Below are 19,509 nucleotides of genomic sequence, written 5' to 3'. Positions count from 1 at the left end.
TTGTTTTAGCTACCCTTAAGGTCTGGTCCTCATAGTATAAACCACACGGGCACTTAATAGCATAAATCACGTTGTTAGAGTCACATGTTGCAAAACTCTTGAGTCTAATTGTCTCTCCCGTGTGGGGGTGCTTCACTGATTCGCCTCTCATAACGTATCCGCAGTTGCTATAGTTCAAACAAGGTAATGTCCCAATCCGTTCCGTGATTCTCTTCTTAAGTGTTGGTTTATTTTTAACCAGCCTATCCTTAAGATTCTGACTTCGCTGATAGGCGAATGTAGGAACCTCTTTAAACAAATGTTCCACTCGTTGATCGCATAGTATTGTGTTCCAGTGCTTTTTGACAATACACTTAATACGATTGCTCTGTCGTGAATATTTAGACACAAAGACAAGCGGTGGAGCCTCGTCTTGTTTAGTTTTCACTTTCAATAGGTCTTCTCTGTTCTGGGTAGCTACCCTTGCTTGTGCTGCATTTACTTCTTCCTCTGAGTATCCTCTATCCAGAAACTTTTTGCCCATTTCCCTGATAGCTATGTTATAGTCCTCTGGATCACTTACCTTCCCGCATTCCCACAGGTGTACCTGGGCGCAAAGGGAAAACGCTAAACCACTGTCAAGCAGAGAAGTGCGTGAGAACTGTGTACCTGTTTTCTTGACAGTGGATCTAGTTGGGACCGCCAGGCTGCATCCAGTGAAATGACGAGCATGTGACTCGGGGAACCAGCCTCTCCACCACCCTAATGACACAGGGTGGTGAATGGACCAACTCCCAGCGTCACAGAAAGCACTCTCCTGATTAACATGACGAAGGGACTGTGCAAGCACAGGCAGGAGAGGCCACAGTCTGATGGAAAGTTACTGGATACGGGTGAAGTCCAAAAGAGTCTATTCCAAAGGTACGTGATCCGGTGATGAAGCAAGATAGTCCAGGAACCTCTCAGATGAATACAAGATAAGGCTCCCAGTCCACAGGGAGACAAGTTCAAGCAGCTTCACGTAACTGGTCTGGGATGACTGATCTGCTCGAGGTACAGTAGGTCCAAAGGATGAGGCACCAGGCAGGTCCAGACAGGAAGAGGGAGCCAGATTGGGAGGGGAGACCACCAAGAGTTGGGATCCCTAAGGTAAATCCAAGGACAGAGAACGAGGGCCCCAGGAAAGCTGGAGGAGAGGCTAAGCCCAGAAAGACCCAGGGAGAACCCAGGACAAGGAGCAGGGGTCCCCAGGCAAAAGAAGGGGACTGGGAACTGGACCCCAGAAAGGCTCGTGGAGCAGACAGGAGCCAAGGAGAACCCAAGCAGGTAACAGGAGACTGGGAACCAGGCAGGCTAGGGACCAGCAAGGCAGGGAGACCAAAGAGAAGGCTGGAGCTGAAGCAAGACCAGGCACAGGGAACAGGAACCACAAGAAGCAGGAGCGAGCAACACGACCGTAGCAACCGCGTTGAGACGCGAATAGCTACTGCTCGCGGTTCCTCTTACGGGCCGCAGGCACTCGCGAGGCCTGAAACGCAAGCCGTTTCGTCTCCGAGCGCCGGCGGACCCAGAATGAGGCTTGGAAGGCAAGCCCTTCCCAGCGCGGAGGCCCAATCTACGGCGCATGCGCGGAACCGAGACAGTGGTTTCCCGCGCATGCGCCGCAGCCCTCTAGCACCGGCCCCAGCACCTCTCCCCCCGGCGAACGCCCAAGCGCGAAAGCGCGGGTAGATCCGCCAGGAGGTGGGAGCGGGTGCAACGGACCCCGGTCTCCCCAAAAGTGGCGTGCCACTATGCCCCCTCCCAGAAAGGCCCGGGGCCCCAGGCTTCCAAGGAAATCGATCATAGAACTCGCGAACCAAGCGGGGAGCATGCACATGCCGATGTGGTTCCCAAGTACGATCACAAGCCGGGTACCCCTTCCAATCAACCAAAAAATGAAGCACCCCCCTGCGATAGCGGGCATCGCAAATCTCCTGAACCTCGAATTCTGGGACCCCTTGCACAAGGACAGAGGCTGGGCGAGGACAGGATCAGCCATAGGGATCGACCACATAGGGCTTCAATAGGGAGACATGGAAGACAGGGTGTACATGCCAAGAAGGAGGTAGCTGAAGGCGAAAGGCCACAGAAGACAACCGTTTGGTCATTTTGAACGAACCAAAATACTGGGGAGCTAATTTGACCGGTAAATTGCGAAGTGGCAGGTTCTTGGACGACAACCAAACCCTATCCCCAACCCGAAAGTCTGGTTCCACACTCCTTTTCCTGTCAGCCTGGGCCTTTAGCCGCTCCTGGGCTTCCTTCAGGATCCTGCAAGCCAATTCCTGTTGTCGTTGAATGGTAGAGACCAGGGCATCAGCAGATGGAACTGTACTGGTGGGCACAGGATGAAATGGCACCAACTTGGGATGTTGACCTGCTGAGCAGAAGAACAGACTAACTCCAATAGAAGCGTGGACAGTAGGATGTTGTAGGATACTTCTGCAAGATCTAGGTACGCCTTCCAGTTGGACTGAGTTGCGTTAGCAAAACAACGGAGATACTCCTCCAGAGTCTGATTTGTCCTTTCGGTGAGCCCGTTGGTCTGCGGGTGATAGCCAGAGCTCAAAGCTTTACGAATTCCCAGATGACCACACACCTTGTTCCAGAAAGCAGAGAGAAATTGAGAACCACGATCCGAGATAATCTTTTCAGGAAGACCATGTAGTCGATAGATCTCATGGAAAAAAGCTGAAGCCATCTGCGTAGCTGTAGGGATCCTGTTAAACGGGATGAAATGAGCATATTTAGTGAAGCTATCCACCACGACCATTATACAAGTAAACCCGTTAGAAGGAGGTAGATGAACCACAAAATCCGTAGCGATGGTATGCCATGGGTATGGTGCTAATTCTGTGGGTACTAGCAGTCCCAAAGGTAGTCTTCTAGAAACCTTACATTGGGCACAGACGGGACAACTCTCCATGAATTTCTGGACGTCGGTAGCCCACCTAGGCCACCAAAACTGTCGGGATATCAGCTCACGTGTAGCTCTCACCCCTCGATGACCCCCAATCGGTGAATCATGAAACCCATGCAATATGCCATCTCGAATCCTACCCTTGGGGATGTAAAGCCTCTTCCGGCAAAACAGGAGCCCGTCATGCTCAGATACCGACATTCGCCGAAGAAGGGCCGATCTTTCAGGATCCGTCCGAGTGGCATTAGCAATTGACTGTAGATGAGGAGACAACGTCAACAGGAAATGGTGAGGGGAAATCAGCGGCTGATCCGAACTGGACGTTTCTTCCACTTTTTCCAGTGATCGAGAGAGGGCATCCGCCTTCAAGTTGGAGGCTCCTGGAACATATGTGACATGAAACACAAATGGGGAGAAAAAGAAGGCCCACCTAGCCTGACAGGGCGTTCGACATTGCAGGGAGCGCAGGTACTGCAGGTTACGATGATCGGTACGAACCTCTACCGAAGAACGGGCTCCAAGCAGGTGATGCCTCCATTCCTCAAATGCGGTTTTGATGGCCAACAGCTCCTTCTCGATGACCGCATAATTTCTTTCGCTGGGATTCAACTTGCGTGAGAAGTAGGCCACTGGATGTTCAACAGACGTTACCGGATCTCTTTGCAGGAGAACCGCCCCAACTGCGAAATTCGAAGCGTCTGCTTCCACAATATAAGGTAAGTCATCCTGTGGGCGACGCAAAATCGGGGCGGCCATGAAGGCCGACTTCAAGGTGTCGAATGCCTGAGACACAAGGGAATCCCACTTGAAAATGATCTTACTGCTGGTCAGCCTGGTGAGGGGCGCTGAGATTTGAGAAAACCGTGGAATAAAGCGCCTATAGAAATTAGCGAATCCCAAGAAGCGTTGTAAAGATTTTATGTCATGGGGTTGTTTCCACTCCTGAATAGCTCGAACTTTCTTGGGATCCATCTCTACCCTGTCCTGATTGATCACAAACCCCAAGAATTCTATACTGGACTGGTGAAAGCAGCAATTCTCCTCCTTTGCGAATAAATGATTGAGAGACAGACGGCGAAGGACCTCACGTACATGTCCCACATGTTCTTCGATGGTTCTGGAAAAAACCAGGACATCGTCCAGTTATACCCAGACTGACAAGCCAATAAGATCACCAAAGATGTTGTCCATGAACCGTTGAAAGATAGCTGGGGCGTTCTCTATACTCGAAATGCCCAAAATGTGTCTTAAATGCTGTTTTCCATTCATCTCCACTCTTGATGGGCACAAGGTGATAGGCTCCACGTAAGCCTAGTTTGGTAAAGATCTGGGCTGTGTGTAGAGTTTCCAGGATACTGCGAATCAATGGAAGTGGGTACCGGTCTTTAATAGTTATGTCGTTTAGTTGTCGATAGTCCACACAAGGTCTCAAAGTGCCCTCTTTCTTCTTCACAAAAAACAGGGGAAACCCTGCAGGCGACTTGGACGGAACTATGTATCCTTTCTGTAAACAATCCGACAAGTAGTCTTGAAGCACTTGTCTCTCGTCCCGTGTCAAAGCGTACAGTTTCCCATGAGGAATCACGCAGTCCGGTAACAACTCGATTGAACAATCAAACGAGCGATGTGGTGGTAGAGGTATATCGCCTGGTTCAGAAAACACTTGACCAAAATCAGCATATATCAGTGGAACTTGAGAGGTGGAACACACACTGACCCCTTTGCCAATAGATTCCAAGGGGGTCGAAGAAGCTCGGAGCGGACAAACAGCACTTCTGGGCACAAACTGCGGGGGAGAAGGTCAAAGTGTGCGTTCTCCAATCAATTGCCGGATTATGATGTTGCAGCCAGGGTAACCCCAAAACCACCTTGTAGGTAGGGGACTTGATAACATCCAAAGCAAGGTTTTGAAAATGGTCGGCAATCTGAAGAAGTAGGCCCACTGTACATTGACGGACGGGTCCGGAAGACAAAGGGGTTCCGTCGATGACTTCCACGGGCAGAGCAGTGGGTCTGGGCAGGAGTGGAATCCGGTTTACAGAAGCAAAGGTCTCATCAATGTAATTGCCGGAAGCCCCGCTATCCAACAGGCCAAACACTTCCAGGGTTCTGTCAGGCAACTTGATCTGAATCTTCAAAGTCTGTAACACTGCGGGTTTCATGGGATAAAGTTCTGAGCAAAACGGGGAAAGGTCTGAGGAGGAAATGGGACCTGTCGCTGCCTTCCCAATACGCGACAGGTCCTCTAGTTTCCCACTTTCTTCTTCTGGGGTCGTAAGAGGCACGTACCCAGATAATGCCCGGCAGCTCCACAATAGAGACATAACCGAAACGTTCTTCTCCGTCTTCTCTCTTCCTCAGATAACAGACCGCTCATGGCACCCAATTGCATTGGCTCTGGCCCAGACTCGGTAGAACCAAACGATCCGGCAGGTAAACTGGTCGTTCTAGGAGAACTTCTCTCAAGCCGACGTCTCTCGGCCTTTCGTTCTGCCAGTCTCTGATCAATTCGGAGCACCTGATCGATTAGATGTTGAAGAGACTCTGGTTCAGGAATGTGGAGTAGCTCATCCTTGTACTCCTCTCTCAGCCCATGACGAAACAGAGTTTTTTGTGTGATTTCAGGCCATTGGGAATCGGTTGCCAATAAGCGGAAGCGACTGATGTATGTTATCATGTCGGCACTCCCCTGTTTTAAATCCATCAGTTGATTCTGCGCTGCGGAGGCCAGGTTTGGCGTCTGGAAAACCTCGAGGAATGCTTTTTCAAAGGCTGCAAAGTCATTCAGAATCGGACTGTTACTACAAACGGTGTCGCCCAGGCCAGAGCATTCCCGGTTAAATTCCCCAAGATGTAACCAATCTTGGCTTTATCGTTGTTGAAATGTGTCGACCTGAAAAGAAAATGGATTCGACAGTGGTTACAAAATTCAGCCACTCAACGTGGATCTCCATCGAACTTGATTGGTGTTGTATGTGCCAAGGATCCTCCAACCTGCGAGGTACTCATAGCCCCTTGGGTTATCATTTGGCGTAGAGTCTGATTTTCCTGGCGTAAAGCGGTCATCTCCGCCCTGAGTGCTTGTAATTCGTTCCGCATCTGCGAATCCTCCATCTCTGGGTCTGAAGGCAGGCGTCTCAATCTGTCAAGCAGAGAAGTGCGTGAGAACTGTGTACCTGTTTTCTTGACAGTGGATCTAGTTGGGACCGCCAGGCTGCATCCAGTGAAATGACGAGCATGTGACTCGGGGAACCAGCCTCTCCACCACCCTAATGACACAGGGTGGTGAATGGACCAACTCCCAGCGTCACGGAAAGCACTCTCCTGATTAACGTGACGAATGGACTGTGCAAGCACAGGCAGGAGAGGCCACAGTCTGATGGAAAGTTACTGGATACGGGTGAAGTCCAAAAGAGTCTATTCCAAAGGTACGTGATCCGGTGATGAAGCAAGATAGTCCAGGAACCTCTCAGATGAATACAAGATAAGGCCCCCAGTCCACAGGGAGACAAGTTCAAGCAGCTTCACGTAACTGGTCTGGGATGACTGATCTGCTCGAGGTACAGTAGGTCAAAAGGATGAGGCACCAGGCAGGTCCAGACAGGAAGAGGGAACCAGGTTGGGAGGGAAGACCACCAAGAGTTGGGATCCCTAAGGTAAATCCAAGGACAGAGAACGAGGGCCCCAAGAAAGCTGGAGGAGAGGCTAAGCCCAGAAAGACCCAGGGAGAACCCAGGACAAGGAGCAGGGGTCCCCAGGGAAAAGAAGGGGACTGGGAACTGGACCCCAGAAAGGCTCGTGGAGCAGACAGGAGCCAAGGAGAACCCAAGCAGGTAACAGGAGACTGGGAACCAGGCAGGCTAGGGACCAGCAAGGCAGGGAGACCAAAGAGAAGGCTGGAGCTGAAGCAAGACCAGGCACAGGGAACAGGAACCAAAAGAAGCAGGAGCGAGCAACACGACCGTAGCAACCGCGTTGAGACGCAAATTGCTACTGCTCGCGGTTCCCCTTATGGGCCGCCGGCACTCGCGCAGCCTGAAACGCAAGCCGTTTCATCTCCGAGCGCCGGCGGACCCAGAACGAGGCTTGGAAGGCAAGCCCTTCCCAGCGCAGAGGCCCAATCTACGGCGCATGCGCGGAACCGAGACAGTGGTTTCCCGCGCATGCGCCGCAGCCCTCTAGCACCGGCCCCAGCACCTCTCCCCCTGGCGAACGTCCAAGCGCGAAAGCGTGGGTAGATCCGCCAGGAGGTGGGAGAGGGAGCGGGTGCAACAGACCCCGGTCTCCCCAAAAGTGGCGTGACAACCACTGGTAACCCCCAAAGGGTTTGTGGACCCAACTTACAGATTTGGGCCTAGGGTGTCGAAGCCACCAAGGAAAACAGGGAACCCCATGCATTTCCAAAAAGAAGACATTCGTGGCTATCCACAGAGGTCTGACTTGCATGAATTGTGTCACAATTTATTACCCAAAAGCCCCAGCAAAGTCCGAAATTCGATGACAAATAATCCCACAATTTTCAGACATTTCCCTTGCCCACCCACCAAAACACTCAGTGAACAACACATGTCTTACCTTCCTGCGTTCCCACAGGTGTCACAACAAAAACAGTACCTCAAATGTGTGGGTGCACCTACCTGGGTGAAAAAGAAAAAGTGTCGACCGGCAGTCCCAGGGGAACCCGGCAGGGTCCCCGACCTTTCCCCGGGGGAAATTCTGTAATGCTGTCTAGTCAGAGCTTCAGGATGGTCAGAGGTGATGTGCCTGGCCTTGGGCACCCATGAAGCATGTCGGTCGACCATCCCCAAGCCCAGCCTGAAGCTCAGGCTGGGCTGCTTTACAGCTTCTCCCACTTGGAAGTTCGGGGACCCTTCTGGGGATCCCTGGAACCACTGCTGGGCTTGGGGATTGTCGACCCACATGGGAGATGGGTGTCCAAGTCCAGGGACATCACCCCAACCATCCTGGAGGTCTGGCTGGGATATGTTACAGCTTTTCCCTGTGGGAAAGGACAGGGACCCTGCTGGGGCTCCTTGGAATGGTTGCTATTCTTGGGATGGTTAACCCACATGGGAGACAGCCGCCCAAGTCCGGGGACATAACCCCCCCCCCGACTATCCTGGAGTTCTGGTGGGCTTGCGGTGCTGCTTCTCCATCCAGGAAAAGATGGGGAATCTGCTGGTGCTCCCTGGAACTACAGCTGTAATTGGAGATGGAAGACCCACATGGGAGAAGGATGTCCAAGGCCGGGGACTTCACGTCCAACCATCCTGAAGTTCTGGCTGGGCTGCGTTACAACTTTTCCCTTCGGGGAGATATTGGTAAACTGCCGGGACTCTCTGGCGGGGAAAATCTGTAACAAAGGCCAGCAAGATCTCCAGGACGGTTGGAGGTGATGTCTGCAGCTGTGAGCATCCGTTTCCCATGTGGGTTTACCATCCCCAAGCACAGTGGCAGTACCAGGGAGCCCCATCAATGTCCCCTTCCCTCCCCAGGGGGAAATTCTGTAACGCAGTACAGTCAGCGCTCCAGGGTGGGTGGAGGTGATGTCCCTGGCCTTTGTGGGCTCTCTCACATATGGGGCAACCATCCCCAAGTGCAGCGGCTGTCCGAGGGAGCCCCGGCAGGGTTCCTGACCTTTCCCAGAGGGAGAAGCTGCAACGCAGCTGAGTGCTGCAGGATTTGTCAGGGGTGATATCGCTGGCCTTGGGAGGCTGTCTCCCATGTTGGTCGACCATCCCCAAGAGCAGTGGCAGTTCCGGCAGAGTTCCATACTTCCCCAGAGGGAAAGGCTGTAATGCAGCCCAGCCAAAGCTCCAGGCTTGGCTTGGGGATGGTCGACCCACATCGGAGACTAATGCCCAGGGCCAGCTACATCACCCCCGACCATTTTGGAGGTCTGGCTAGGATGCGTTACAGAATGTACCTCCTGGAAGGGAGGAGGACCCTACCGGGGCTCCCTGGGACTGCCGCTGCATTTGGGGATGGTCAACCCACATGGGAGACGGGTGCCCAAGGACAGGAACGTGATCCCCAAACATCCTGGTTTTCTGGCTGGCCTGCGTTGCAGCTTGGGGGGCCTGTTTCAGGGTTTCTGGTGGTCTCCCTCCCACCACAAATGGATGGGGGCATCTCAAGTAGCCCACCCTGGGGGGCAGATAGCAGCTGAAATCTGTGCCCAGGGAGGGCTACATAAGGTGCCCCCATTCACTTAGTGTGGGGAGGAGAGGGCCACCCCCTTTCATTAAAGAAAAATCCTGGTGGTCTAGTGGCCCACACCCAAATTAGATTTTCTGGGGGCCAATATGTGCAGCCGCATGCTTGGGGGGCCTGCACCAACATTTCTGGTGGCCCTCTCCCACCACCCCAAATGGATGGGGGGCATCTCATGTAGCCCACCCTGGGGGCAGATAGGGGCAGAAGTCTGCTCCCAGGGAGGGCTACATGAGGTGCTTATGCATCCACTTAGGAGGTGGGGGGGAAGAGGGCCACCCCCCTTTCATTATAGAAAAGTCCTGGGGATCTAGTGGTCCCCACCCAAAGCAGATTTTATTTTTCCTTCCACAGGGGGTCAAAACATGTGGCCCTATGCTTTGGGGGCTTGGGAAGAGGGCTGCTTACATAGTAAGCAACCCCCTCTCTTCCCATTTCACAAACAGATCCTTGGTGGTCTAGTGGCATCGCTGGGCGCTGATCGAGTGTTCTGTGCACTATCCCCGCCCAGCAATGCTTAAAAAAAGGTGTTGTTGGAAAGGGGAGAATCTCCAACAACACCTCCCTCGGTCTGAACAGCACAACAGTACTGCAGATGGAGGGAGAGAAAGGTGGACACTCCCCTTTCATTTTCACTACAGCAGCCAAAAATGGCTGCTGCTGTGAAAATGACTCAGTTTCATGTCGGCACACATTACGCGTGCTAATGTGAAACTGGAAAAAAATCCAACCCCCGGGCCGTGAGGAGGAACCTCCTCCTCCTCACATAGACGGGGGTTTGATTTTATTTTTTGTGCGGCAGGGATAACACAAAATGAAGTGCCAAAAAGGACAAGCTATCTCGTCCTTGGCAACAGGAACATAATGCCAAGGACGAGATAACTCGTCCTTGGCACTTAAGGGGTTAAACTGGGTGAGAATAAACAAAGAACATTGTGGTTGCAGGATAGAGGATGGGGAAAGTTAAGTAAACTTGACGAACAAAAGAGAATAGGGTGGTATAAGTAAACTTGGAGAACAAGGGATTAAAAACAATCACACAGGTAGAAACACTGGTACTATCATTTGTTTAGAAGTATTTTTATCCCACCAAAAAAACAACCTCCAAGAAGACCACTGCAGATAGGTGGACATTTTTCAAAATAAATTAACACTTTTTTTTTATTATTATTGATAAATTCCTATGCACTTAGCGCAAAAAGATACTAAGCCATGGACCGTCAAATGTTCCATTTTAAAGCTTTGAAAAATCCAGTTTCATTAGGACGCCCCTGACAGTGAATGAACTCTCAACTTTATCAGCATTGTCAATTCCACCTGTTCCAATTTTACTGCACCCAATGTTTCAGTTATGAGAGTAATATGTTGGCTATGCCACAATGTGCTTCTCCAGGGAGATGCCACACTATCCCATTGAGAAATGGCTATCAAAACATAATGTACATTGCCATCACTAATTCACTACCACAATAGAGGTACAATAAAGTATGACATATCTTACTATAATCTATGAACATACATATATTAACTGGGTGAGAACAGACAAGGGGCAGTACGTTAATATGCTAATTCAACCTCATGTTAATCTACCAGCAATCAGTGTATATGTTAAGAAAATAAAGTGTTCCATAATCCACAATGTCATTTCCCCGAACGAAGCAACAACATATGATACACAGAGAAGTACATCGACTTTTTACCTAATCCTCTTTCCCTTTGACAAATTATTTATTCAGATTTTCCTTATCCACTCCTACATTTTGAATATAGGTTGACCTTCAACTGGAGTTAACGGAACAACTTCTTCAGTAGCCACAGAGCACCTCAAGTACTTGAATCCTATTGGCAGCTGTTCACCAGGAAAACAATAAAGACCCAATCATAAAATAAATGCAAAGAATCCAACCTCTACACATTAAAGGTGCTGCCACCAACAGCCAGAATCTTCAAACACCTGCAGCACTGGACCACTCCATTTCGAGAGATATCAGAAATGCTAGAGAAGTTCAGAAAGGAGGCTTTTCATGAAGTGTATACAGATGTGCTGCTCCAATCTCCAGCAGTACCACTATGTTTTGAATATGGGTTGACCTTCAGCGGAGTTATCTTTACAACATCTGGTACAAGTCCACTGGGATGATGAGAACGATGCAGCTACAAGAAAATAAAATAATAATAAAATCACTAAAATGAACTTGCAAAACTCCATCAATTGTACTCACAGAAAACAGCTAAAAGTACTACATAGTGAAAGCATATTAAAATTACAACAAATGCAATCAAATAAACTTTCAACCTCACTAACATAAATACAAAACGTAAATGTCTACATATAAATGCCATTGATTGAAAAATCTAATTTTGTAGGCACGTTAGTGAAAGTTAAAAAATACATAAAAAAAAATACTTGCCACAGAATCAGAGCAGATGAAACAAATGACTATGAACACCATCCGATAGCAGTGGTTAATAAAATGAACACACACAATACTGCAAATAAACCTTCAAATATGCAAATATGTATTAACACTTACTTTCACATCACCCACACTCTTGCCATGTACTCACTGAGTTCTGGAATCAAAAGTATACAACTTGCTTTCAAAAATGAATACCACAAAAGAAGACTATATACTAATAAAACTACTAAAATGGATGACACATGTTCACTACAACTTATCACTGAGAGCTACACCAATAGAATAGTAATAACAATGAATATCAAACAATCAAACTCACAAAAATCTTTTTTTTCTCACCTAGCATCTTTCATAGCCGCGGCTATTCGATGTGGCTGTATATCTTGCTTTGTAGCCACGGCTACACGTACATTTTTTGCAGACTCAAAAACAAACAAATCCAACTTTCAAAACTTCAAATAAAACCAAGGAACACTTAAGCACATAAAATGGGTTCAGTTGCCCTAACAAAAACCTAGCACATTCAGTGCAAAAATGGTGTTAAAGGGACGTTATACTTACTTTGTACTAACAACAACCTATCCATATTTTGGGTACATGTAAAACTGAAAAACCCCAGAAATTCACCAGTTATTGTAAGCAAAGCAACCATAACTTGTGACACCACTGTGTCCTTCTAAGACTAACACCCATGACATCAAAGATGACATCACACATCTCATTGATGACATCACATCTCTGGCTCCCTCTTTTTTTGTTCACGGATATACCTAGGCCAATTGGTTTTCTTCACTGACAATCAGGTGATGAGGCGCTGGTGGATGGGATGACGAGGTCTTTAAAGATGGAGAACATTTCCTTAGATTAAGAGTTGGCCATGGAAGTCCTTAGGTTAAAAGAGTTAGACTTGACTTTGAATATCACTTCTTTATATTGCAATGATAGCCTTTTGAATTCTTCCTTGTAGAATCACTAGGCTTTGATTGCCAGTTGGCTAGAGCAATGCATTTACTGGTACGAAGGGCTAGTAAGTCTTGCGTGAACCGGAATGAGTGTGCATGGATTTTGTCTCTTTTTTTGCTTCAATCAGGGCTATGGCATCAACGGTTCTGGTGGGGTGTCCGAGAAGATGTCGGCGAGTGAGCTGGGTCACTTGCAAAGGGGGTTTGAGTTCCGGGACATCCAGGATAGGAAGAAGTTTATCCTTTGTTAGTTTTTTGGAGCTTCTAACCTTAGCTGGGGGAGCATAGGAGAGTACTTTACTAATGGGTTCAGTGGGACCAGTCAATTGGTTGCAGTTGTGATCCGTCCATGGGTAGGCAGAGTTAGAGATGATGCTGGATGAGCAGTTGAGGTCTGCCACCCACCAGGGTGCAGCCTTTATCTATTTATTTGATTTATTTATTTGGATTTGTAGAGCGCGCTAGCGGCCCACGGGCATCGAGGTGCTGTAAGAAGGCTAAAGGAGGCTTGCTTGAGGGTCACAATAAAGCCGTCCATGAAATAACTTGTTAATTTTACAGGGTCACATATTTTTAGAATATAGTATGTTACATAACTGTTACGCTCACCTGGTATCCACAGGGACGCCACCCAGCCGGGTTACTCGCTAGTATGCTTCTCAGCTTTGCCCTGATGAGGTCTGCGGGGAAAGTTCTGCCTGACAATACAGGAGGACTGAGTTCTAGACTGACCGACTGAGGTAAGTATCCTCCCTCTACCCCCGTATGATTTCAGTCCCTCTGGCACCCTCTCCTCACCTTGTGGTAGAATTAGGCATGCTCTCTGTCCTGCCTTCTTTGCAGGGGCGTGTTGTCTTTCATAGCCGAGTGCAGTCCAGTTACTTCACTGACGCCGGCCCGTTTTATATTGTTCAGGTAGGTCTTATTGCTGTTGTTTAGTTTTGTTGCTATCCTGCATGCCTTTCTTTGTTTAAATTGTCTCTTTTTTCTCCTTTAGGTATGCAGAGCTTCAGCGCGGCGAACTGGCTTGGTTGAGCCCCGCTGGTAAATGATGGTGCATTAAGAGCGCTATGATGCGGTAAGTAAGCGCTATGCGCAGCGCTGCGAAGTCTTGCCTTTGCTAACCTGTGTTTTCCTCCCTTGTAGGTCACAGTATTCTTCAGCACGAGTGGAATGTCCGGGTGCCAGCCGAGAGGCGACCAGCCAGGTAAGCCTTTTGAGCAGTTCGTAATTTGTAAATGTCTCTACTGCTTTCTTTAATGTTGCCTCCATCTTCCTCTTTCAGGTCGTTCTGTCCGGGAGGCGTGCAGATTCGAGGAAGCTGTTCTCAGTAGCTGCGAGTGTTTAAAGATGAAGACTGCAGGTAAGATGCAGCAGCTAATGATGTTCCTTTTGTCTCCTTGTAGGTTCTGCTTCTCTGAGGTTCGAGGGAATAGCTGGACACGGTGAGCCTCACGCTGCAAACTGCAAAGTAACGCGAATCGTGTTGTCTTGCTCGGGTGTGGTTTAAATAGCCCCAACAAAATAGTCCAGGTAAAGTAGTCCCTAGGCTACCACACCCAAAACACTAGACCGCATAGCTTGGTTCTTAGGAAGCAAGCAATGTGGATGCCTCCACGTTGGCTGACAATACAGTAAAGTAGTTCCCAAGCACATTGTCCCATGAGGGCTTTTGAAGAGGATGACAGGCTCTAGAGTCCCGAGTCCTGATTCCACCTGACCAATGGGTTGGCCAGAGGGGGTTTTGGGCGAGGGTCGTAACATTAACAGAGTACATTAGAGCATAGAATGTTACTTTACAGAGTACATCAGACAAAGAGGTTTGTTTTGATTGCTTTGCGAAACCCTGAGTGAGAGTCAATGAGCCTGAGGTGTGGAGGGAGGGCATTCCACAGGGTGGGTGCGACTGAAGGGAAGCTAGATCACGGGCTTTGCGAGTTCTAGGGATAGATAGCAGGTTAGAGTACTGAGATCTGGATGGTTTGTAGGTAGAGGGTTTGGTGATTCTTTGTGCAAGATAAGGAGGAGAGAGGTCGTGGAGGCACTTGTGAGTCAGAGCTAGGGCTTTGAAAGTGATCCTTTGCTTAACTGGGAGCCAGTGGACCTGTCTCCTGAGTTCTGAAATGTGTTCTTTACGCAAGAGACCCATGGCGCCTCTGAGCGCGTTGTTTTGAACAACTTGGAGTTTGGCAACATTTTTGGCAGAGGTGTCTATGAATAGGGCATTACAGTAGTCGATCCTTGATCCTGAGTTGGGCATGTAACTTTTTGTAGGAACCCAAGATCTTTGAGTTCCTTAGCTATGGCTGAGGCTGCTTTGTCCTTATGGTCACAAAGACCTAGATTGAGGTCTGTGAGTAAGATGGTTTTTGTGGAGCTTTTTAAATTGATACTTTGAACATGGAGAGGTGCCCTTGCAAGTCAGGGGCTGTACCTGGGGGCATGTATGTGTTATGTACAGTTATATTAGGGGAAAATGACAGTTTGGCTGAGAGGAGGTTGGTGTTACCTTCCCAAGACTAGTGGGTGAGACACCTTCAGGTTTCTCACAGTAGGCCTTATTCATTGTTAGCAAATGGGGCGGGGGCACAACCAATCAGGTTCTGCGTATCGCAGGCTGAAACCAGTAATCTCAGAACGTATTGCACGGAACCCGCAGTTTGCCTTCCCCATCGCGGGCCATGATCTTGCTCCTCCCTTATCTTTATGATCATTTTTAAAATATCCCAACCCTTTACCCCATCCCTACTTACCTCATTGTGGTGGTGGCAGTGCTGCCCGTCACTGCCGCAGCAGCTTCCCTTTTCTGGGTGCCATGGTCATAGAAGATGGGCTCCGTACAGTGCCCCAGCCTAATATAACCAGGGTGGCCATTTTGGTTAAGTATTGTCATTCATTCAACGGGTTGCACGTGACATTGCATTTAATGAATGAAAATACATATTTTTTTGGCACCCCAGGTCACCACTTTTGTAACCCAGGGTGCTAATAGCATTAATCTCCTGTTCCAAGGACTGAAACGGGAGCTAACATCCGGATGCCCTCATGATAGTGTGCTTCCAGGTTGTTACCCCCGTTTCAGCCTTTTTTAACTGTGGGTTAACGGTACATTATTATAGCTTTAAAGGGCTTTAGAATCCTGACCTTGCACTTCAAAACTGTGCTCCCAACATACAATTTCTTGCATCAAGATTAAATAGTCTACACAACAAATTGGGTCTCACAGTTGTTCAAATTAAGGATACTGTATGTTTTGGAATTCCGACAGGCCGTGTTTACATGTCATATCTCATGCACCAGTAATAATGGTGTGATGAATCAACTTCCGGGGCACCAGTGGTCCAGGGATGAATGACAATGCATTACTTACCGTAAAAGCATTTCTGATGGTTGTATCTGCTTAGATTCACATGCTGTGCATAGGTCCGACATCCAGTGGTCACTGCGGAGTATTGCATTTTGTTTTTCGTAGTCGAAAAAGGGACGTCGACAAGGCGTGTCTGAAACACTATCCCTATAGTGACGTGCGTTGTACCCACAATCCCTCATGCGTCGAGGTCCCTCTGTTTGTATTTTTCTGCCCTGAGGGAGCCTTCTAGACGTGAGTGAGTACAGAAAAGAGAGAGAGAGATATAAAGGAAGTCTATGTTCCTTCCATCCGAGCGGGGAGGAAGGGTGGGCGCATGTGAATCTAAGCAGATACAACCATCAGAAATGCTTTTACGGTAAGTAATGCATTGTCTTCTGATGTTTGTTAATCTGCTTAGAATCACATGCTGTGCATAGACTAGCGAGCAGTACCCGGAGTTGGCGGTGGGTTATGAGAAGGAACAGTAGAGAAAAGGTGTCGTAATACTGCCTGTCCCACCTGGGAGTCAGATCTAGAGTGTGCATCTAGACAGTAGTGTTTTGTAAAGGTGTGCACAGAACTCCAGGTAGCCGCTTTGCAGATGGACTCAAGGGGAACATTTGCAATGAATGCTATGGATGCCCCCGTGCCTCGAGTAGAGTGTGCTCTTGGCCTAAAGGGCAGTTCTCTCTTAGCAAGAGTATAGCAGAGAGTGATGCATTGAACAATCCATCTAGAAATAGTGGACTTTAAAATCGCATCTCCTTCTCTTCCTGCTGCCACCGAGACAAAGAACTGATTAGTCTTCCTCAGTGGTCTGGTTCTTTCCATGTAGAACATGACCGCTCTGCGTACATCTAGTGTGTGCAGAGTCCTTTCTCCCAAATTGGAAGGATTTTGAAAGAACGTTGGTAGTTCTATAGATTGGTTTACGTGGAATTTAGAAATAAATTTCGGGGCAAACCTAGGGTGAGTGCGTAGAACCACCTTATCTCTGTGAACTGTAACAAAGGGGTCTAGAATAGAAAGAGCCTGAAGTTCACTTACTCTCCCGATGGAGGTGATAGCTATTAAAAAAGCAGTCTTAAGAGTGAGGTGTTTAAGAGATGCTTTGTGCATGGGTTCGAATGGAGAGCCCATGAGTCTGGTAAGTACCACTTTAAGGTCCCATCCGGGAGCTGGGTCAGCTATCGGGGGGTGTATTCTCTTTACTCCCTCCATGAAGGCTTTTATAACAGGGATCCTCCACCACGACACCTTGAGTTGGGAAGTGGTTTATGCAGAAAGTGCCGCTAGGTGGACTTTAAATGGAGTTAAACACTAGACCTGAATCCAGAAGGTGGGTCAGGTATAGGACAACATGTGTGGGAGAGCAGTCAATAGGGTTGATGCTTTTACTCCTGCACCAGATGACAAATCTTTTCCACTTGCTAGAATAGCAGTGGCGAGTGTTAGGTTTTCTGGCTTCCCTGAGGATGTCCATGCATCTTTGCGGGAGCTGTAGATGTCCGAACTCTATGATTTCAGGAGCCAAGCTGCTAAGTTCATGTTCTGGGGGCATGGATGCAGAGTCCTGCCCTTGTCCTGAGACAGCATGTTGTACGGGCAGGGGAGTCTCACTGGGGGAGATAGAGACATCTCCATCAAGTGAGCGAACCATGGTTGACGGGCCCACATTGGGGCCACTAGTATCATGGTTACTTGTTCCTGGTGCATCTTGTGCACCACCCTGTTGAGAAGGGGAGTCGGGGGAAAAGCGTAAACAAATTTCCCTGACCATTGCATCGACAGACCGTTCCCCTTGGATTGGTTCTGGGGGTACCTGGAGGCGTAACTTAGGCATTGTGAGTTTTCCAGGGTTGCGAACAGGTCTATTTCTGGGAATCCCCATTGTGTGAAGACGTCGAAGACGATGTCTTCGTGCAGGCGCCATTCGTACTCTTCGGGCAGGGGGAAATCTCTGCTGAGTCTGTCTGCCAGCAGATTGAGTTCCCCGGGTACATGTAGTGATAGTAGGAACATGTCCTGTTTGAGAGCCCACTTCCATATATTCTGGGCCAGCTTGGACAGGCCTGGAGAGTGGGTGCCCCCCTGCTTGTTGATGTAGTACATGGCTGTGGTGCTGTCTGTAAGGACCATTACTGTTTTGCCTTGTAGGTGTTCCTGGAAGGCTTTTAGCGCCTTGAACACAGCTAGTAGCTCCAGTAGATTTATGTGTTTGGATGCTACGTTCGGAGTCCACACTCCGTGAGCAGTCTGATGGGATAGGTGCGCCCCCCATCCTGTGAGGGATGCGTCTGTGGTTAGAGTGGCTTCCGCCGCGGGTGTGGCAAAAGGGTTTCCCTTTTTCCATGTTTTCCTTTGTCCACCACCGTAGCGAGAGAACCAAGGCTTGCGAGACCACAACTAGATCCTCCCATAGTCCGCTGGCCTGACACCACTGGCTGTTGAGCCACTCTTGCATTGGGCGCATGCGCGCGTGATGTACCAAATAAATACACAACGCCATCATTCCTAGCAAGCGCATTGCTTTGCGTACCGTCACCTCTCGACCGGTTACATATTGAGGGATCTGAAACAGCATGTTTTGGACCCTCTCTTTGGAGGGGAAGACGAGGCTGTCCTTTGTTTGAATTAGAGCCCCTAGGAATTGCTTGATTTGACTGGGGTCTAAACTGGACTTCTTTTCGTTGATGGAGAAGCCCAACTGGAACAAAAGGTCTACCGTCTTTTGGGTATTGGAGAAGCATGTTTTGTAAGAATCCCCTGTTATGAGCCAGTCGTCGAGGTAAGGGTAAACTGGGATGGACAACCTGCACAGGTGGGCCGCTGCCACTGCCAGCACCTTCGTGAATACCCTTGGTGCTGATGCTATGCCGAAGGGTAGCACTTTGAACTGGTAGTGTTTGTCCTCTATCATGAACCTGAGGTATTTTCTGTGCGCTGGCAACATTAAAATATGAAAGTATGCATCTTTCATGTCCAATGTTGTCATGTAATCTCCCTGAGAAAGCAGTGGGATCACTTCCTGTAAGGTTACCATACGAAACTTTTGGGGTTTGATAAACTTGTTCGCTGGGCGCAGATCTAATACAGGGCGCATGGTTAGATCCTTTTTGGGTACAAGGAAGTACACTGAATAAATACCTTCCGTTACCTGAGATAGAGGCACGACCTCTATGGCTCCTTTTTCCAGCAGTTGTTGTACTTCTTGGAGAAGGATGGCAAGATGTTCCGGTGTCATGCGACGTCCCCTCGGGGGTCTGTAGGATGGGGAACTGTTGAATTCGATACGGTATCCGTGGGCTACGGTGGAAAGTACCCAACGGTCTGACGTTATCTCCTCCCATGCAGGAAGAAAGGAGGTTATCCGGCCCCCGACCGGTGTTGCATGGGAGGGGACGCAAATCTTCGCGTCACTTGGAGTTGTTGGGGGCTTGGGAGCCTCTGGAGCCTCTGGGGGTGGATCCCCGACCTCTCCCTTTACCCCGGCGTTGGCCTCTTTGGCTGTACTGCCCACTATTGGTCTGGTAATTGGTGGCAGGGTATTGTTGATGCTGACTTTGTTGTTGTTGTTGGCGTTGGCCACGAAAAAAGCGTTTGTTGCCATAGCCGCGTCTGGTA

The sequence above is a fragment of the Ambystoma mexicanum genome, chromosome 2q (assembly GCF_040938575.1).
Source record: "Ambystoma mexicanum isolate Mex_15411 chromosome 2q, UKY_AmexF1_1, whole genome shotgun sequence".
NCBI classification, from domain to species: Eukaryota; Metazoa; Chordata; class Amphibia; order Caudata; family Ambystomatidae; genus Ambystoma; species Ambystoma mexicanum.
The sequence above is the reverse complement of the archived record's forward strand: the minus strand, read 5'-3'. Positions refer to the sequence as shown.